Genomic DNA, 20,420 nt, shown 5'->3' with positions numbered 1-20,420 from the left:
TGTGAATGGAAGACAACAGGTGATCACGTTACCCTCCTTTTGGTGTCCCCCGGTCACCATTTGGCCAGGCGAGCCCTCACCACCAGCACCACCACCCTCCACATCACAGATGAGCTCTTCCCTGTACCCCCACAGATTTTTGCTTCCTGGCCTTTACAGCGTTTTAACAACTGTCTAAACACAGCCTGTTTCAATGCTTTGTTTATGTGTGTTTGATGGCTTTTGTTTTGTTTCCTTCTCCTGCAAGCCTTCTCCTTCAGCCCATCTCCTCTGCCATCTCCCCCCAGTTCCTCTGACTCATGGCTGGCAAAGGACACTCCACCCCTCGCATTGTGTCTGCGCTCTTGCACCCGCACCACCTCCTTTCCCCTCAGCACATGGCCTGGGCTTTAATTAGAGCTGCAAACTGACTCATCTCTTAACGGGATGTGACACCCTCCCACGAACCCCTTCCCCATTTCCCACTGAGGCTGCCTCCCATGCATGGTCCTCCCAGCCCCAACCTTCTCCTGGCAAAGAGCTTCCCACCACGGTCAGTCCCTGGCCAGTCCCAACACTGGGCTCCTACAGGGTTCCAGCTCTCTCCAACACACAGACAGTTCACCATTTTTTTAAGGGTGTAATTTCAACAGCTGTTGGGTAAACTCGGCCATGCCATGCCAAACAAGAGGTCTAAGCAACAAAAGAAGGTCCAGAAGTCACATTGCTTTCCTTGCTTTGCTAGAGTCATTCAGTAATTTTTCCAGTAACCACAATAATTCAACATTGAATAATGCCACCTTCCAAATTCTTCATTTAATTTTTAGAAGTGTTAATGATGATGAGAAGATACAACCCCTGAGAAATAAAGTAACGGGACCCTGGACAAAATGTTTATAGCTTAGAGGATAGAAGGACTAAGTCCTTAAACTTAATTCCCATCATTTCTTCCATAACTTTCTAAAAGCTGGAATTTTAACAAGCATTAAACTGCTGACAGAATGTGATAAAACAAACCCTAAAAGACATGTCCATAGTTCCCACAGCCCAGATCCCCCCCATGTTCTGCTCAGCCTGTACAAAAGCATGGTGGGATGCCTTCAGTGGTCTAGCATCTCCCACTTGCTACCCAGCCCGGTACAAGACTGCCACTCATCAGAAATGATCGGCGCTGGCTGATTCCATGCTCAGACAGGTGATGATTAAAGTCCCACCAGCTTTTGAATGTCCTCCTGAGTCCCACAGCACATCTGCAGACAGGCCCCTGCTGACCCCAGAGCTGTGCAGAGGAATGGACACAGCTGTGACCATCTCCTCCACTGTCTGGCTGCTTGAAGACCCCAATGTTCACGTTAGAACCCAGCCAGCCAGCCGTTCCTTGGGATGCAGCCAGAGCAACACAGCCAGCAGGTCAGGGGAGGGGGCTCTGCCCCTCTGCTCCGCTCTGGTGAGACCCCCCTGCAGCGCTGCGTCCGGCTCTGGGGTCCCCAGCACAGGAGAGACACGGAGCTGCTGGAGCGGGGCCAGAGGAGGCCAGGGAGATGCTCAGGGGCTGGAGCAGCTCTGCTGTGGGGACAGGCTGGGAGAGCTGGGGTGGCTCAGCCTGGGGAGGAGAAGGCTGCGGGGAGACCTTAGAGCACCTGCCAGTGCCTAAAGGGGCCGGCAAGAAAGCTGGGGAGGGGCTTTAGGCATGGGCAGGTGGCGATGGGACACGGGGGAATGGCTTTACATGAGAGAGGGGAGATGGAGATGAGAGATGAGGAAGAAATTCTTCCCTGTGAGGGCGGCGAGGCGCTGGCCCAGGCTGCCCAGAGCAGCTGTGGGTGCCCCATCCCTGGCAGGGCTCAAGGCCAGGCTGGACGGGGCTGGGGGCAGCCTGGGCTGGGGGGAGGGGTCCCTGCCCGTGGCAGGGGGTGGGACTGGGTGGTCTTTAAGGTCCCTTCCCACCTAAACCATTCTGTGGTTCTATGAAAACCACCATTAGCAGCTTCATTATCTCCTATGGCTGAGTGTCCAGGAGCTGTTACACATTTTGTCTCACCACCCCCTCAGTGACCCACCTCTACGCTCAGCATCGAAAACCTCTACTCCAAGACAGATGAAATATCTGCACTTCACACGGTGCTGCGGGGAAAGAACCTGTCGTTCGGCAGCACACGGGCATTTCTGCTAACACTTGCGTCACCGGTGGTAAGGCAAGTGCGTTTCCTGAAATCATTTTAGCAATATTAGCACAGGTGATCAATGCCGCAGGCACGAGAGCTTGTCCACTGAAATAAGAAACCCTGAAGAGATGCCAGCAAGCTAGCCATGACCAGGGATCTGAGTTCATCCCCCGTGTTTTTGGCACGTTTGCAAGAAGGAACGATGCCAAAGCAAATACAAGGAAGAGGGAAAAAAAGCAAACATTTGAAAAATTTAGAGATTGGAAGGCTAAAAGTGCTGCATCATCTGCTCTGGGTGAGAAGGGCTTGCTGAGATTTCAGACAAGCTTCCCGGGGTTTAAACCTTGTTCTTGAAGGTTTAACTTGCTCTCACCAAAACACTGAGTCTCTGAAAGTGGCATCGCTTATAGGTCCTGATCTTTCCTATCAGCAACTGAATTAAAAGAAAAAAACTGAGTGGGGATAAGGCAGGTACTCAGCCATCCCACCGGGATGCTCCACTGCGGGACCGCAGCTTGGCAGGAGTGACCATATGCCCTAGAGAGGTGAATTAAGGACAACATCACAGCCTCAGCTGAAATCCCAGCCTTGAGTTAAGCCCTTCATGTAACACACTCAATGCTCCTTTTTGTTGTACAAGTAGTTTACTTGATGACAAAACGTGCCACAGCTGACAAGCCAAAAAATGTCATTTGGTCTAAAAATAACGGGGGTGAGTCAGTTTGAAAGCCCTGTTGGGTCAGCGCGGGAGCAGGGGCTGCCATCCCCTTGGAGGGCAAGGCCATGGCCATCAGTGGAAGGCAGCCCTGGCCACCGCTGCCTGCGCTGTGGCTCTTTCACGGGAAACCTGATTTCTAAACACGGGCTTCTTGTAAAAATGTTAATATTCTGCTGGCTTAGGAAAACAGAGGCAGATGAAGGACGGCAGGATGGCAATCATGGAATCATAGAATGGTTTAGGTTGGAAAGACCATTAAGATTATTAAGCCCAACCATTAACTCAGCACTGCCAAGCCCACCACTAACCCATGTCCCCGAGCACCACATCTACATGTCTTTTAAATCCCTCCAGGGACGGTGCCTCCCCCCACTCCCTGGGCAGCCTGTCCCAGTGCTGGACACCCTTTCGGTGAAGAAATGTTTCCCAATCTCCAACCTAAACCTGCCCTGGTGCAGCCTGAGGCCGTTCCCCCTTGTCCTGTCGCTTGTGACCTGGGAGCAGAGACCGACCCCCCTGGCTGCAGCCCCCTCCCAGGCAGCTGTAGGGAGCGATCGGGTCCCCCCCGAGCCCCCTCCTCTCCAGGCTGACCCCCCAGCCCCCCCATCAGACTGGTGCCCCAGCCCCTGCCCCAGCCCCCTGCCCGGCTCTGGACACGCTCCGGCCCCCCAAGCTCTGTCTGGGGGTGAGGGGCCAGAACGGACCCCAGGGCTCGAGGGGCGGCCGCACCGGTGCCCAGCGCAGGGGGACGGTCCCTGCCCCGGCCCTGCTGGCCACGCCATGGCTGACACCAGCCAGGGTGCCGCTGGCCTCGGCCACCTGGGCTCGCTGCCGGCTCATGCCCAGCCGCTGCCGCCCAGCCCCCCCGGCCCTTTCCCGCCGGGCAGTTCCCAGCCCCCGGCCCCGGCCCGCAGCTGCCTGGGGCTGGTGTGACCCCAGCGCGGGGCCGGCACCGCCCGGGGTGACCCTCACGCAATTGGCCTCGGCTCATCGATCCAGCCTGCCCAGACCCCCCCGCTGACCCTGCAGCAGAGCGACGCTCCCCCCAGCCCGGCATCACCCACAGGCTGCGCTCGATCCCCTTGTCCAGATCACTGATGTTAAAGAGCACCGGCCCCAGCACGGATCCCTGGGGAGCACCCCGGGTGACCGGCCACCAGCGGGAGGTGACTCCATTCCCCACCACTCGTTGGGCCTGGCCATCCAGCCAGGTTTTTTTAAGGAAAACAAGCTAATTATTTCAGCTGGGGCTCGGGGGGAGGGGGGGGGAAGCAGTTTCCAGGCTTAATACAGGGGTTCTCTGATGCAGACCTCTGCTAAACCAATTACTCCTCTGCTGTCACAAGTCACCAAAAATCTCGGTTAAAGTCCAGTAGAAATTGCTCCTGGTGTCCCCACTGGTGCTACTTGCTCACAAGGGCTCCTTGGGAGCCCTTCGGCCATGACAGGAGCAAGACCTAAGTGCTGCATCAACACAAAGAGCGTTGGCCTCTTGCCCTCCTCCCAATGCATGTGGATGAAATCTCACCCCAAAGATGCCCTGAACCTGCTCCTCTGAAGAAACTCTGTGTCACAGTGCAAACCCCAAATGTAGAGTGGTATTTTTTTCCACAATGATGGATAATTGCAACCAGCAGTTTCATGCCTGGTCTTGCACACACCTGGTGAACAAGTCCCTGGTCCTGCAGCAGTGGCATCAATGAGCAAAGCTGTGATGTGCACCGTGTTTAGCAGCAAAGCAAGCACCCGTAACACCGACTGCAGCTTCCCAGCTCCAACTAAACCAAGGCTGAACACAAGCCACTTGCCAGGCCAAAGGTCTGGAGCTTCGCAGAGGTGATTCTCCATATCCACATTGTTGTTGCTCCCCCAACCCACAGATCTGGATACAGCACCAATCCCTGACTCACCCTGTTGCCAGCACTCTGGTGCACCACTGCATCTGCTCACCAGAGATGAATTAGTCTCAAAGAGACTAATTACAAGACCAAAAAAAAAAGGAGAGGGGGAATGTGTACAAAGTACAGGAGCTGAAGTGCCCTATCCATGGCCAGGCAGATGAAACTACTTCTGATCTCCAACTCCACACTCTCTCCTTTTCCATCGGTCCCGCAGCGTGCCATACTGGAGTGTCCACCTGGAGAACGAAGACGATGCTGCTTTTTGGGATGCTTACAAATATCCTAGCAGAGACCAGAGCCTTGACGTGGAGGATGAAGCACCAGCCAACATACATATTCCACCACAACCTTGGGGATCATGACACAAATACCACTTCCACATCAACAAAAACAACAAAAAAGAAAAAGGATGTGAATTATTGTGGCTTAATGCTTCTGTTCTCCTAATAATGCCAACGGATTTCCAATAGCTTCCCAGAGACAGCCATCACTACCTCTAGCAGACACAAATAGCCCGAGTGATTTGAACTGACAGCGTGGAAGACAGAGCTGGCCACCCAATACTCAATTCTAACAAACTGCCTATTTCCAAAATGTATTTCCCACGTTTTGGATGAATTTGACCCCAAAAAACACTTACAAAATAACACTAACATCTATCGGAGGGAAACACAATTAGTCGGCTGTTTTTAAGAAAACAACAATGTTGGAAAAGTCCCTTATATTACAGCTATTTATCATCAAAATATAACCCATCTGTGCGTAAGCAGTCTCAATTAGAGGTAATTAAGAGCATACTTGGAGTGTCGCAAGGACACGTCTATATTGTTCCCCTCTCAAGTTCATCATCAGCTGCTCCTTTCATCGCTGGCGTCACAATAAACCTTGATTTTAAAATTTTTTTTTAAAACTTCTGCAGATTACAGAAGAAACGCTGAAGCCATAATGTGGATAGAGAAGAGGCAATGAGTGAGAGAGCGAGTCACTCGCTAACCTACCGCGTGTGGTAGCTTCGGGGTGGGTTTTTTTCAAAAGAACTTCTGACCTCATCCCCAACAACAAAAAGAAAGGAGAGAGATGCAAAGTCCTGATTAAATGTTGGGTTTTTGGCTGCTGAAGTTGTCAAAAACAAACGTCACATCTGTTTTGTGAAACACTCCTTGGGGGAGGGGGGAGGGCGGGGGCAGAAATCCATGTATCCATATGCCATCGCTCCAGCCTGCAGACACGACTGCCTTCCAACTAAATCCTCTTTTCTTGGTACCTTACCCCAGTTTCCCTGCTTTGTTTCCTCCTGCCTCTCACCCAGCCTGCGAGCCCTTCATCTTCTTCTGCCTGCCCCTCGGGGAGATGCTGCCAGATGGACCCTCTGGCTCTGGGATATCCTATCTGACACACATTGCAAGTCTGGGAAGCGTGGACAACCAGGCTTCTCTTGGTTCCCACCACTCGTCCTGGCCTGAACATCTCCTCTCAACATCAAGCGACGCTTCCATCATTATGGCAACAATGATGCTCAAGTCAAGGTTGGATGGGACAAGCTCAAGGTCCCCAGAAGGGCTTGCAGCAACCCTACCTTGAGCCCGCATCTCCTCAGTCGTTTGGGCTGTAAGAGGAGGGAGCTGACGAATAAAGATTTACTTTCACTGGCCTTGGGGGAAAACTAGAGGTGAAGGCAGCGGGGAGATCCACCCTGCCTGATCTTGCATCCCCTCTATAAGCAGAGCCCGTGCTGTTGGAAGGAGGGTGAATTCAGGGAGAGGGCAGCACGCTCTGATGTCCCTGTGTCCATCCAGCCCGCAGGGCCAACGTTTGCTTTCCTTCCTAGGAGATAAGCGGGATGTGCGGAAATCTTAATTATCACCGGCTCTGCAGAGGCAGCAGGCTAATAAAAGCTGTCAGCTTGGGGATGCGGTCAAGCGAAAGCCTGCCATCTCAATTCCCCGCATCTGCACCCACCTGCCAGTCCTGTGGGGCAGGGGACGGGCAGGACGCGTGAGATGCCTACACCCTGCCGGAGAGGCTTTCCACTGCCACTGGCACCGAGGAGAAAGGACCATGGCAGGTCAGGTGGCCTTGGGCAGGTGACCCCCATTCCATACCCCACTCCTGCTACGCCACGAGGGAAATAAGTTTAAACGTCGCTGATGCAATGCAGGTTAAAAGCCACTGATCAAAAACTCGACTGACCCACAAGAGATTAACGTTACGAACGATTTAACATTTTAACAGCTAAAAATGTTTCTGAAGATGAATTTCACTTCTCTGCCTCACGATTCCCATCCCCCTGGGGGCTGTGGCAGGGGGCCGGGGGACTCGTCACAGGTCACAGAGGGAAGAAGAGTCACAAACCAACATCTTGAGGGTCCAGCCGCTCCCATGGCAGGGATGGTGGCTGCAGCCCAGTGAGCATAGCACCGGCGCCCCCGGCCAGGGGGACACACACAGGCGCTGGAGTTTGGAAATATGATGTAGGGAACAACAAGTCAGAGTTTAGTTTAATTTTTTATGAGCTGTTTACTGGGTCAGAGTCCATCAATACACTTTTTTCTTCTTTTTTACACGAGGATGGAAAACTCCTAACTGTCGAACAAGCAGCTCCCCGAGTGCTGGCAAACCCTGGGAATTAATTGATTTACTATTTACAAACTGCTCTGAACCCTCTTGGGAAGGGCACCCTGCAGTGCAAAGCCCCGGCATGCAGCGAGCACCCCGGCCACGAATCACCCCAGCCAGCAGCGGTCCACAACATGGCACCAAACCTCCCAGAAGCTCTTTCCTCTTCCAGACTGAACAAGGAGCTGGGGGCAGAGCTGAAGGCCTCTTCCCACCTTGTAGACCCTGTTTGCTCCCTGCCCCTAAGAGAGAAACCCAACACATCCCAGAGGAAGAGTGAATTCCTGGCACCAAACCCTCCCTGCATTCACCACTGCAGAAGGTTTTGCAGAAGATGAGGTAGGAAACATCAACCAGCTGGTGTGCCCATGGGGCAGAAGAGTAGCCCTTGGCTTCACAACCACCCATGGGTGGCCACAGGGGGCCAGCCAGCACTGGGAACCAAGCCCTTCACCCACAGGTCCTACAGATCCATGTCCTCTGCAGAGCAGCCATGGGAAGGAATGAACCTCATACTAACGGGGCAGAGACACAGACACTAATCCCACTTTCCAGGGCCCCGCAATTCTTGTAATTTAATTCTGAGCACCAGAAACTACTCCATGCTGCACAATGAAGATGATGAGCTTTGCTCTCCAAATCCAGGCTTCTCCATCACTTTCTGTCCACAAGAAATCTTTTGTTTTGGAAAGGTAACATGGGCCGTACAACCCATAAAATTGAACCTACTCAGCCAAAGGGAATTTTGCATACAGTAACAAAAATACACGCATCCCAGTGAATTCCTTAGGGATGAAAGCACGGGCCAGCCACATGCCGGCTCTGCAAGTGCTTGCTCTCTACATGATCCCTAGAAAACACAAAGAAGAAGGGAAAGAGATATATAAATCAATGTCCTGCAGACTAAGGATCATCCTTAGAGAGGTGATGGTCCAAAGAGAAGGTGTGAATTTTAATACGCCCATCATCTCTATCATATTTGCAACTCAAAGACCCACAGCAGTCATTCCCCTTTAGCCCGGGGATAATTCCAGCAGCCAATTTGTTTTACAAATGAATGGGAAAATATGGGAAAAGATTTTGCCTTAGCATGATGAAAATGAATAATCCAGCTGTGGGCAATCAATATTTGATGCCTAAGGAGACCTCTGAAAATCCACAATGCCACACTGTTATTTTCCTGAGCTCTCTTTAAAACTCACCTCAGCTAAAATACAACAGACAGGAGATAACTGATGTGCTGCTTATTACACTAATTGCAATCATCTCCTTGTTACCTGGTGCTCACCCACATCTGTTTGTCGTAGCCATCTGTTGTCTGTCTTAATTAGATCGCGTGCTCAGAGGGGCCGGGACTGTCACAGCATGTGATTTTCTAAGCCCTTGGCATCCCACTTGTGTCCAGACACCTCTGTGCTACTGCATGGCACTTGTGACACTGCTCCAAACGCAGGGATGACAGCTAGAAAGTAGGAAGCCCCAAAAAACCACTCCACCTACCCCCAAAATAAAGCAAATAAGCTCAGTAAGAATCATCCTGCACCATGGAGGGTTTTCAGGAGTAAACGATCACCCAAGGCTTCTGCTACCTGTTCCAACTCTCTAGTATTCACCTTCTGAGCTGTTCCAGGGTTGTTTGGAAGAACGATGGGACACCAAACCAAATCAAAATGAATCGTGGGTAAAGATAAAACCATGGAAACTAAAGTTTTTCTCCTACTCCAGTACCAAAAATACAGGAAAAAGAAAAAGGATGACTTGCTTTGTGCCACCGTCCTCAATGCTGTTGCCCTTGGGGTGAGGGGAACAGAGCCCACCAGCTCCAACAAAGCCCTCAGAAGGTGCCATCTTGCCCCTCATCTCTCCAAATTAATTTCTGGAGCACTGAAATGCTGCTGATTAATTATTAGCAACTTTGAGCATCAGCTCAAGATCTTGCTGCTAGAACATGGTACCCTGTAGGTCCTCCTAAGCCCTCCCCAAGAAGGTGGCCACTCAGGAGATAATTCTTGACTCAAGAGATGAGAAGTGGCGGTAGCGATGAGTGATGACATTGAAGTACCCAACTTAAACAAACCCAGCAACTAGAAACGAGCACAAGTGCCTCACCAGATGCTGCCATCTGAAATGACAGCCCAAAGAAAGGTATCTAACAGCGATCTAAATTTCAGTGTCATCGAGTTTCTGCTCGCGTTGCTTGCTCTGAACAGCACCACCGGTAAAACGCATCTGTGTGTTTTCATCCCTTTCTCCCAACGCTGTCCCTGCCTGAGCCACGGCCGCATTCCCCACCGGCTGGCAGGAGCTGGGGTAGGACTGTGCCACTGCCTTGGGACTATCCACATCCCCAGGCAGGACACCCTTGGTGTGACTCCCCAGCGTTCTCACTATCTGAACTCAGCTCCATCTTCACGTGCTCAGAATGGAGAAACCCTGAGCCTCACCACAGTCCTGGGGCCCAGCGGACTGAGCAACGAGCAAGCAGGGGATGAAATGGTGCTGCTGAGGTTCCTCTGGATGAGGAGCCCAACATCTTTCCAAGACTTGGGTGAATACAGGTGCCCACCTACTCTCAGCCATAGCTCTTCCCCCCCTTCATTTCAACCCTCTTCCCGAGACCCTAGACAAAACCAAGCCTGAATTCATTTCAGCAGCACAATGAGTCAATGAAAGACATTTAAGAGACAGACACCTCTGTGCTAGGTAAGGTGGGAACCCACCACTGTTCTCAACCTGTATTGGTCATATCTCCGTGTCACCTGAGTTACTCCACTAGCACCACCACCACCTCTATCCCCATGGGAAAACTCCATTTAAAAGGCCGCTGCCGCATCATTTTCTCTTGAAAATTACTCTGATCAGGTATTTTAAGCCCATGTAAAGATCTCCAAGTATTAAAACTGCTTTGTTTTTTATTCTCATTAAAAGCCCAATAGAAATTCAAATTTCTTCTTACACCAGCTGTTTTCCCAAAGCATGCCAACTGCCTTATTATAGGGCTGCTCACAAATGTCAGCACGTACTCTGCAAGCATTTGCATCCCTGTATTTCGCATATCCAAAAGCCAGAAGAAAGGCGTTCAACCACGGAGCCATCCCCAGGAGGTGAAAACCAAACGTTCATCGAACAAGAACCGTCAGCCAGGCCATGGGCTGGTTGCAATGGTCTCTACAGTGGTGGACGCAATGAGGTTTAAGTGACTCTTTAAGATCTGGACTTCAATGCCATCCTGCCTGGACTTCTTTCATTGTTTTTCAGTTTGGAACCGACAGCCCCACCAAATTCCCCCCAAGGCTGCATCAAGCACAGTTAATATTTTTGGAGGCAGCAAGGCTGGTAGCAAGGTGAGATAAATGAATGTACGGTGTCAGAGAGAAACAGCAACGATGCAAGAAACCCACTGAAAATGCAAGTCAAGGTTCAGTGTGTCTAATTTTAATAATAAATCATAATTTTTCTCATTGCCCACCTCCTTTTAGGGCCACCAAGTACACTACAACCAGTGAGAGGGAGGGGAATTTAGCTGGTGGATGGTAAAAGCGGTAATGGTCTACTTAAAAATACACAGGAGCAAGAGCTCGTGGTGGGCTCTGGCAATGAGGGTCAGCCCTTGCCTGTTCCACCTCCGGGAAAGGATGCTTGCCTCTACATTGCAAGCAGGAAGCCCGCTCTTTCAATGCAAAAGTAATTTTTGGGTTTTTTTTTGCAATTGCTTTGCTCTATTAACGGGGACAGGCTGCAAACGCAAACTAAGGTGAACCCAGACATGGATACACAATTTAGTTGCCATCATTTAACAGTCTTCCTCGCGGAGCCGCTCGTGTCTCAATGCCAACGAGCATCACTTGGCAATGTTTACAGCAGAGATAAGATACACAACAGAACGGCAAGAAGCGTAACCTTTTCTCCCTGTAACTGATAGGAAAAGTGGGTTAATTTATACAGCTTCTGAAAGGGAAAAATAAGGCTAATTCCCTTGCAGTCACAGAACATTACACACTTAGTTTCATATTGCGCTCGTGAATTACACGTTGCAATTACACAATTTTCTCTATGGGGAGATGAAAGTATTTGGCAGAATGTACAAATACATCAGGTTCTCATGTAGCACAAATTAAAACTGCAGCACAAGCACATGTGGCTTCATAAAAATCCCTGTAACTCACAAGCAGCAAAGGCACCAGCGCATCCTACGTTGGACCACGGCACAGGAACCCCAACAGCTGAGATGGCATTCGGCTAGCAGGAAGCCCACAGCTTTCCCCAGCAAAGCCAGCCCAATGCTTTTGACCAGAAGGCAGGGAGAAGGATGGAGTGGGGAAAAAAGCCCTTTTCAGGAGCGGTGTCAGGGTCCGTACTCTGTGTAACCACGTTGTGTTTGGTTGCAGGCAGCGACCTGCTTGTAAGGGGGATGCTGGGCTACAGGTCCCGGCTCTCCAAAATGTGCAGGACTTATTTATCTCTATACACACACACACAACTCTAATTTTATTATTACATGTTTCTGTATCTGCATAATACCTCGCATACCTCAAATGTATGGATTAAAGAACAAACCCCGAGTGCTGGACTGCAGCCACAGAGCAAATCCTCCAGCAGCTCGGTGAAAGCCAGCGGTGAACACCTAGCAACTGCATCTTCCAGGTGTGCATCCAAATCACACATTTTGGGGAAGGTACAGTGTGAAACGACAGCCCTGACAGCTCCCAGCCACACTACTCCCCACGTTCCAAGAACAAAGTGTATTTAATCATCATTTATGCTGCTGTGCGGCAAACTAAAATTGCTCCTTAAAATCCAGCAACTGATGCCCATCACATCTGTCTTTATTTTGGGTAAACTTCAGTCATAAGCCCAGCAAAAACCGCTGACGTTTCCAAACGGTAGAGGAACCCCAGTGGAAGGAAGCTCCTGGATTAAGCTGTACCTTTGTGTCTGAGTGAGGAGCCTGGGCAAACTCGAGGGTCCTGGTGGATCAGACAGAAAGGGAGACACCACAGGCTGACTCAATATAAAATACACCCACTGACAAGACGAAAAACGCCAAGAAGCTGAACTGGTGGGACAGCTGAGACCTCAGATCTAATGACTAACCTTCTAGCCATGCTTTGAAGATATCTAAAAGTGGGTTACTGCATCAGCAGAAGTTCTGGCCAGTTTCAGTTCTTCCCCTTTTTCTTTTGCTTTCTTGCTTTATTTTGTTTACTCACATCTGTCCTGCTTAACCAAACGCTTTGGACTGCTTCTGCTCTCTCCTGCATGGTCCCACCACCAGCAGTATCTGCAGATGCTTCAGGCACTAGCCAACCAAAGTCACGGCAAGCAGCAGGACAGGTGGCCCTCCGCTTCTCCCGCTACCCCCGAGACTTCTGGTTTCCACTGGTCACCTCTGGTCTGCTTCTCCTAAGCCCTCCATAGGACTTCTAGTGCTCACACTGCTCTGTAGGTTTATTTTATTCCCTCAGTCTCCCCAGCGTCAATTTGTCTGCAAGAGGAAAGCCAAAATGTTGAGGATCACAAATGGGAGCTTGGAAAATGTGAAAAGACTTCAGTGGGTAGAAAAGGAGAGATGGCAGAAGAAACCCTCAATAATGGTCTTCACTGGGAAAGAAAAAGGCAGGGCAGCAAGGTCAAATAAGCCAGAGCAAGACATCATCCTGAGAAAAGCTGACATCCATTCACCTTAGTCGGATGTCATTTTGGTGTACAATCCCAGAAAGGTTTGGGATGGAAAGGACCTTTAAAGATCACCTAGTCTAACCCCCTGCCACGGGCAGGGACACCTTCCACATTGCTCCAAGCCCCGTCCAACCTGGCCTTGAGCACTGCCAGGGATGGGGCATCGTCACCGTCCACCAACAGCACACCTCAGAGAAGAGCGATGGTCTGGCGAAGCTCTCACTGCTGTCACCTCCATACGGCCCTCCTGAGCTCAACAGCCACGGGCTCTTGCTAGGGCAAGGAAGAGCCAAATCAAGACATTTAATGTCAAGAACGTGAATCACACTGAGAAGCAGCGGGAACCTTCCCAAAGAGGAGCTGCAATACCCTCGCCAACAGGACAGGCTTCCTGAAGACAGTCTACTGTCTTCTGGTGCTGTCTACTATCATCTCACCCAGGGACGGAGGCAGGTCCAACATCAGGCTGAAAAACCTCAGGAGGCCCTTCAGGTTTGCGCACAACATGCTAACAAACACCCTGAGCTGCAGGAACCCCAACACCTCCGAGCTCTCAGGAAAAGCAAGGACCAGGGGAAACCTTTCCAGGTAACCCTCATCTCCAAAACGATGTTTTATCTGCTGGAGAGAACTTGTTGCTTACCAAAACAAAGCACTATAAAGTGCATTAAAAAGCTCGTTTCAAAAGACTGCCGTGGTTTCCCTGTGAATAAATTAATCAATTTTATTAGACTTGATGCTAAATTTCTGACTGACAGCTCCACTTCTGAAGATGCAAGCTGCCGGCTGGCTGCTGTGGAAGAAGTCTGGAAGGCGACAGCTCGAAGAGCTAACCAAGATTCAACGAGCACACCAAAAATAAAACTATAGAAGAGTGTATTTTTTAACCCCTTAATCACCCTCTCATTATAAAATCCTAGTTAAGACTGCCTGATCTCTAACTGAGGATTAATAGATGACGCAGGGTTATCATCCTGGTGTAGCTATTATCTTGGTTTAACCACCCATGGGAAAGTATTGGCCATCACCAGGATTTGGTTAAAGGATAAAAAAAATGCACATTTTTTCTAACCGTAGAATTAAAAGTAAATAAATAAACAGCCTGACTGCTGAAGACAAAGCTGTAGAAAATCTTACGGTAAAAAAATCTTATGGTTAAACGACACCTTGCATGCATCAACCTGGATTGACAGTAACCATCTGCTTCCTGAAAGTCCTTACCTGCTACCCACGGCTGAAGTGTACCCCAAAGGGTTCTGGGCTCAATTCTCCACCCCCAAACCACCCATTGAGTCCTGTCTGTTACTAGAAACCCAGGAACCCGACAGAGAGGACCAAGGATGGTGTGGAGGTGCAAAACCCCCTGGACTGGGTGTAGACCAGGGACAGAGGTGTCAACCAGAGCTCCTTGTACCCTCCAACCGAGAGGATCCCTCTGGAGCACTGGAAGCAGGACGCCACTCCCACTGGGACACCAGAAAGGGACTGGTTTAACTCTACTTCCCTTCTCCAGTTACGGACTGAGCAAAACCTGATGGTAAATCACGTTCGGGTTAATTTTTTGGAGCAACAACTAGATCCTGCGTCGGGTAAGGGCAAATATTAACATTTGCCAGAGACACACAGCACCACGCAAAGCATTCGGGCAAGGGCAGGTGGCTGTGACGGGACTCCTGCCCCACCTGCCCATCCTGCAGCCACCATTAACCCCTGATGGTGCGGTGAGCAGGAGCCCAGGCACAGCAGCCACCACCGAACATGTCATTCTTCGTGAACAGTGAGCAGGGACGACGGTGACCCCATCCACACATCCACGTTTTTCCCCATGGAGACCCCTCCACCACGCAAACATTTAAAGACATTTATTGCAGCCCACTAGCATTCTGGTGGCCAGCCGAACCCTTTTTCTTCCACCGCTGGCTCTTCAACAGCCGTACAGCCCAAGAGCACGCTAGGGCACAGTTGTCAGCCCAGACAGACACCAAGCAATGGAGGACGCGTGCAGACCCAGGGCTGCGGCTGTTGCCAGCCCCACGGCAGCAGCGAAGGTCCCCCTGGGGGGACAGTCACAGCTGCCACCTCCTCAGCAACTGCGGGAAGCCCACGCACCACGGCAAGCCCATGCATGCCCTTGGCGAAAGCCGACAGATAGGTTAGCTGTTGGACTTGATGATCTCAAAAGTCTTTTCCAACCTAAACAATTCCACGATTCCATGAAAACCAGACGTACTGCACCAAGGGTTAGGGCAGCCAGGCAGCAGCTCTCCTCTCCAGCCTCATCCCCAGCAGGGCGGTGGGATTCCTGCCTTGCTGCAAAAAGCCTTTGGCGATGCTGCACCCGCGTGCTGGCTTTGGCTGGGGTGGAGTTTCTTTTCTCCGTGGTAGCTAGGACAGGTTTGGAGTTGTGCTGCAAACAGCGCTGAGAACACGGGGGTGGTTCAGTTACTGCCGAGCAGGGCTTACAGCACCAAGGCTTTTGCTGCTCCTCACAGCGAGCAGCCTGGGGGGCACAAGGATCTGGGAGGGGACACAGCCGAGACAGCTGACCCCAGCTGACCTCAGGGATATTCCAGACCATATGGCATCGCACTCCGTATATAAAGCCAGGGGAAGAAAGAAGGGGCAGATGCTCAGAGCGATGGCCTTTGTCTTCTCAAGTCCCTGGCTGGGCGCGCTGGAGCCCGGCTGTCCCGGCACGGCTGAGCACCCGCCGGCCACGGGGAGCGGTGAATGAATCCCTGGCTCTGCTTGGCTTTGCTTGCATGCACGAGTTTTGCTTTATTTCTTCAACTGTCTTTAGCTCAACCCACGAGTTTTCTCACTTCTACCCTTCCCATTCTCTCCCCCATCCCACCGGGGGGAATGAGCGAGGGGCTGGGGGGCTGAGTTGCTGGCTGGGGTTAAACCAAGACAACAGGGCTGCAGCTCACTGTTCTGCGGGGGGACAGTGCCCTGCACCCCGGAACCAGCTCAAATACGCAGACCCCAGCCACTGTAGCGACAGAGCAAGGGATAACGCATTTAAACTGAAAGAGGGGAGATTCAGACTAGACGTAAGGAAGAAATAGCTTACGCTGAGGCCGGCGAGGCGCTGGCACAGGCTGCCCAGAGAGGTGGGAGATGCCCCATCCCTGGAAACATTCAAGGCCAGGCTGGATGGGGCTCTGAGCAACCTGGTCTAGTTGAAGATGGCCCTGCCCGTGGCAGATGGCAGGAGGTTGGACAAGATGGCCTTTAAAGGTCCCTTCCCACCCAAACCATCTTGTGATTCTATGATTCATTAGGTGGATCTGATAATTCCCCTGTGTTATTAGGTATACCTGCCACTCCACGGATTTTCCTTCCAAATCCCTCAGCAGCTCCAAGTGCCCATGAAGGCACTTGCACACACTGCAACCTGGAAACCTGAACACCACGTGTTTCTCTTATTAAAAACGGTTCCTTTAATTTTACAGCCCACTCCTCAGTGTGGGACGCTGCATGGGCACACCAGCCGTGCAAAGCACCCACCCCACTGTCCTCTGGGGACCACTGTGCTGCTTACAAGCCCAGAGCTTGGGTTTTCAGCCCAGCTCTAGCACACATCCCAAATCTCCTCTGATCGGCAAGTCCCAACTATTTGAACATGCTACCAATTGCTGTTCTGAAAGGCATTTTTGGCCCAGCACATTTCAAAGATTTGAGAAGATGCAAACCTCTATTTTGCTATTTCAAAAAGTCCTGCCAACACTCACAGGGATGGGGATGTGACGCCACAGGCAGAAGGGTTTCCTCACCAGGACATTAGGACTGACCATTAATTTCCCCCTGATCAAAGCAAACAGTCCGTCAAAGCAAGTGAGTGCTTCACCTTTGCAATTAATGTCCTACCTCACATAACGAACTATATCGGCAAGATGAGTTAAGTGCTGTGCTGCAGCTTTTTAAATAGAGAAGAAAAGCCATTAGTAAGACAGAATGAAAAAACCCCACTGAATTGGGTTTCTTTTCTGCCAAAAGTAAATCTTTTGAAAGGCTGTATAGGGAGATAGTAAAAAATAAAATCGCCCAGCGAGAAAAACACAGCTTAAAAATAAAGCATTAACAGCCTCGTCCAAATGAAGCCAAACCTTCCAAAACCCACTGAAGATCTACAGAGAGAAATTCCTCAATAATTGGATTACTGGTCTTAAAGAAACATCCTCAGCTCTGTCCATTTTGTCTACCCAAGTTTAGGCGATGCACACCCGGAGCAGCCACGCAAGCCCATTCCGGACCTAAGGATCTCAACCAGCTTCTGAATCACAGCTGGTGCCCGGGCCAGGCCAGAGACCACCTCCTCACTGGCTTGTAGAAGGTGGGATGAGGTGCACTATCCTTCTCCTCACAAGGATGAAGGAAAGCCTCCAGTCTCTGAAGTACATCCCGTAGGACTGTACTGCCAAAAGGGATAACGATTGTTGTCACCTGCTGCTGACCTTCCTCTGCAGAAATGCAGCTGCGTCCTTGATGTTTCCTGAGCGCCTGCAGTGGGGTGGGGTTTTCAAAACATATTAAAAAAAAGCCATGTGCCGGGCCAAATCTTGCTCTCAATCAGATACAAAGACAGCAGTCCCAACACGAGCTCTTCTTCCACCATCTGGAGAAGGTTTGCAGAGCATCACTGGGGACCTCCTTAATCACTCAGCGGCGTGGGGAAAAGCTGGCTGGTGGTGCTCACAGCGTATCTGCTAAGCCTTTCGCTATTTATTAACTTAATTAGGGATCAGACAGCTACTGAAATTTGCATATAATACAAGATTCGGAAGAGATATAACCATTGCTGTGAACAAAACTGGATTATGAAGCATCCCAGGGATTGGAAAAATACGTGCAAGAAACAAAACAGAACCCAACCAAACAACTTTAATCAATAGCCACAGGGGGGAATAACCTCAGCTGCAGGGAGCCATGGCTCCGACTGCCGTTTACTGGGTTGGGGTGGTGTTACGTTGGGGTTTTTTTTCCGAATACCAAGCAAGATATTGGATGAGAACTTCTGCAAAACACAGAAATGACATAGCAGCACTCATGGATATTTGGACACAGTCAACAGAGCATGGAGAATGAAGGATTTAGAGTTTTAGACAGCATTGGTAACTATCTATGCATAATTAGCTAAGCAAACAGAGGATTATGTACAGCTGAGATCACCTTCTCAGCAGACACATAGCCACAATTGGTCCTAAAAGAGCAGCGTGAATGACAAAGCGATTAAAGGGATTTATAAGGAAAACATTAAAACAACAAAGTGGGCGTAGTTTGACCAAACCCCAGCGAAAAGGACAAGTTGCTTGTGCTCAACAGGTCTGGATTGCATGTGACATCCTGCTGGCTGTGCAGTCCCTATATGTCATCCGTATGGTGGATGCAAAGTAGGGGGACTTTCAAACCAAGATGACCTGGGTTGATGGGTCTTGACTTGGAAGAGCAAGATCATCGAGAGGCTACCAAAGAAGGATGGCAGGACAGTACAGGAATTATTTAGACTAATTAGAACAGGGTCTCACTTTGGGAAGAAGAACAAAGTGGGTAACAAAGTGGGTCACCAGCATGACTGCAGAGTACTTTGCTTCAAAAATCAACCACTTCACCACCCTGGGCAATGACTACCGATGCCCTGCAACACCTCCACAACATCCCGACCTGCCTCCCCCTGCCGCATCCCAGCTGGGGGGCAGGAACAGCCCCCCACCCCCATCCTTCTCTGCCGGCATCGCGCCACGGGTCACTGCAGCCAGCACCGAATCCGAAGACCTAGAGTTTCATTGCCTTCAAACCCGAGCTGTGTTCCCCTCCCGCTGCTCTGGAGCGAGGGGAGCCAGGAGCCGCTGCTGGTGCCCAAGCAAGGCTCTGAAGCACAGCCGCTTGCTCCTGCTTGTTACAGATACTCAGGCATCCAGGAGCAGGCGGAGTACAAGAATAAAGGGGTTTCTAGAAAGCTATGGAAAAGTAACAAATGACAGGTAATACTTTAGGAGATGGGTTGGTTTCCTTAATATTTATTTGCTTTATAGCAATACCTGGAGGTCCTGAGCAAGACTAGGGACCCGTTACATGAGGTTCTACAGGGAGGATATGGCAGCCACTGCTGGAAAACACACTGTACAGCAAAAGCACCCCGGGGCTGTGAGATATAAGTTTTGAGGCTACACAGCAAGCCAGAACCTGACTCTCAGACACCAACCAATATTCAAGTCAGGCTCAGAAATTAAACTCTGTGGTCTAAACCTGAGCAAGGACCTGGACTTTTGCATCCTTGCACCCTCCAGCTGGTGGCAGAGGCTTACCTGGCTCTTTACAGTCCTCCTTTAGATTTTCTTCTTCTCCCCCTCCGAGTTGCAGAGGTCACAGCTATTCCAACACACAACAATGACTTGCCAAGGTGAAGCAGGGCGAGAAGGCACGGGGTGGACAAGAAGAACAAGGAGGGGTGAAATGCAAGGTTGGAGAGATGCCTCTTAGAGGGGAATTGGGCAAACTGCAGGGAACGCAACTTCAAAAATGCAGATTATTTTTTTCCCCCCATCTTCAGTTATCTTCGTTGGTGTAGGGCTTAGATTTCAAAACACCTCTCTCTCTTCTCAGCTGATATTTTAGACTAACCATATGGAGGAAAAGCAGAAAAAAACCCCAACCCACCCAGCAACAGTAATGCGCAATGGAGGCAAAGTTGTAGCTTGTTGCATCATTATTAATCCCTTATTACCATCGCTCACAGCTGCAACAGACGCCTCCAAAACACGAGGATCCCTGCCCTGAGGTATTTACAGAGCCAGTTAGATGTGATATAATTAAGGCGTAAATAAGGCAGTAGGGAACGGGGAGGGGGGGAAGAAAGATAGAATTAACTTCAGCAGCTTTGCAGAGGTTACCCCTATTTCACATTACAGCCTGTTGTGCCCAGAAACTGTTGGGCTCTTTTTTTTTTGGAAGCCACCTAGCATTTTACCCACCTAAGCTCCCCCCCAGCACCAGGCTGCATCACCCACTGCTTGCTTATTTAATGCTGCTGCCAAGCAGGACGGTACTCTCGCTCTTCCAGCGCTGCCCAAACATCTCGTAGCTTCCAGCCTTCATACCATCGCAGTCAGCATCCCTTTTGTCCCACCCAGCTGCTCCATGCAAGATTTACGAGGCCAGCAAGCAGGCAGCATGGCTCAGAATGGCTCAAAGAGCAGCAAAACAGCACGCCTGCACCCTCCACCTGCTTGATGTCCCTTGTCCTCTTTGGACATCCTTTCTGCCCATGTTCTGAAGTCACGACGTGCCCTTAGATACCCACCCTGTTCACACATCATCCTCCAGAGCCGCAGCTTTTGCCAATGCAGCACCTAATACTTT

General features: G+C 50.5%; 1 protein-coding gene across 10 annotated transcripts in view; it reads right to left on the bottom strand.

Annotated features, from left to right (window-relative positions):
• The window catches only part of NCOA1 (nuclear receptor coactivator 1), a 180,593-nt gene that overhangs the window by 62,839 nt on the left and 97,334 nt on the right, over positions 1-20,420 (bottom strand). The window lies entirely within an intron of this gene.

This window comes from Falco punctatus (genome assembly GCF_963210335.1).
Source record: "Falco punctatus genome assembly, chromosome: 5".
In the NCBI taxonomy this organism is placed as follows: Eukaryota; Metazoa; Chordata; class Aves; order Falconiformes; family Falconidae; genus Falco; species Falco punctatus.
Note: the sequence above shows the minus strand (reverse complement) of the source record. Positions and strands in the feature narration are given on the sequence as shown.